The sequence below is a fragment of the Vombatus ursinus genome, unplaced genomic scaffold (assembly GCF_900497805.2).
Source record: "Vombatus ursinus unplaced genomic scaffold, bare-nosed wombat genome assembly UNPS02014172.1, whole genome shotgun sequence".
NCBI classification, from domain to species: Eukaryota; Metazoa; Chordata; class Mammalia; order Diprotodontia; family Vombatidae; genus Vombatus; species Vombatus ursinus.
The window spans coordinates 1888284-1889897 of record NW_020953950.1 but is presented as its reverse complement, the minus strand read 5'-3'; the positions used below and the strand labels follow the sequence as shown (position 1 = coordinate 1889897).

At 36.9% G+C, this 1614-nt stretch overlaps 1 non-coding gene across 1 annotated transcript; it reads right to left on the bottom strand.

Moving 5' to 3' along the window:
* Positions 1–425: 425 nt before the first annotated feature.
* LOC114041397 lies at positions 426–532 on the bottom strand. The gene has a single exon (XR_003568923.1). It is a non-coding gene; the product is annotated as a U6 spliceosomal RNA (small nuclear RNA).
* Positions 533–1614: the final 1082 nt, after the last annotated feature.

The window sequence follows — 1614 nt, the reverse complement described above, 5'->3', positions numbered from 1 at the left end:
TCCCCTCTCCTCTCCCCAAGACAGCATGCTATCTGATATAAGCTCTACATATACATTCATATTAAACATATTTTCACATTAGTCATGTTGTAAAGAAGTATTAGAACCAATGGGAAGAACCACAAGAAAATAAACAAAACAAAAAAACAAAAAAAGAGATCAAACAGTATGCGTTAATCTGTATTCAGACTCCATAGTTCTTTCTTTGAACGTGGACAGCATTTTCCATCATGAGTCTTTTGGAGTTATCTTAGACCCTTGCATTACTAAGAAGAGCCAAGTCTGTGAAAGTTAGTCATTGTAAAATGTGGCTGTTACTGGGTACAATGTTCTGGTTCTGCTCACTTTACTCAGCATCAGTTCACATAAGTCTTTGCAGGTTTTTCTGATATGTCTATTTATCATTTCTTTTTTAATTAAGTAATAAAATTATGGAAAACTTCATGAATTTGAGTGTCATCCTTGCACAGGGACCATGCTAATCTTCTCTCTATCGTTCCAATTTTAGTATATGTGCTGCCAAAGCAAGCACCGCCAGGGAAATCTTTATGTGCTTGGAGTAGACATCCCTCTAACTCACCAACAGGTTTAAGGCCTGCCAGTTACCCTTAACCTGGTTTAGCCCTTCTGCCAAGGTGGTTTACCAGGGCGTGGCCACTGAACATGCTGCAGCTTCTTGAAGCCACAGGTGGAAATTGGGTAAAAGGGCAGAACATTCCAAACATGGGAGACAACCAGTGCAAAAGCACAGAGATGGGAGACAAGAGTATCATGTAAACAAACTATAAATGTCTGAGGCAGGATTTGAACTCAGGCCTTCCTGACTCCAGGTTCAGCACTCTATCCACTATACAACTTAGCTGTCAGGAAAGAGTAAATATACACGTGATCTATTTATACATACTACATAGAGGCTCTTAGTAGGCAGTATAGTTCCATGGATAGAAACAGGGGGAGGGGATAAAAGAGAAAGCAGAAGGACTCTGAAATAATGCAACAAAAGCATAAGGTTTCTAATGAGAAGAAATCTCTGCAGATAGGAGAAGAATGACCTGCAATCATATGAAGAACCAAATGGATTATAGGATCTGAAATCAGGAATTTATAGAATGACCAACCATTAAATATCTAACAATTAATCATATCCTTGTCCTTGTTGACTTCCTAATTGTTCCTTTTTGGCTCATAATAACTTAAGCTACATGGAATCCAGATTAGTTCTTCTAAGAAATGGAACATTAGTGTTTCATGCTTGTGAAAGTGCTGGAAACTAATGACTCCCTGTGGTTTCTATTAATGTCTTGGATTGTGTAGATAAATAGTTTGACACCAGAATTTCAGCTTTAAATCTTCATCCTTTCCATCTTAGCCTCATGATATATTAACTTTGTTTAAAGTAAATCATCAAGATCCATTACAACTTTTTGTAAGTGGATTTATATAGGTCAAGTTTTCATGGAACTTTTTAGAACCCTTTATTTTTTGCTTGAAGGATCTAAAATAAAGCACCTCAATTCAGATTTATAAACAAATGTTTTAAAAACAGAAGAAAATAAAAGGTGGCTCAACTGTGATGCCCCTTCCTCTAGGAAGTCAGGCTTAATTCTCATTTCC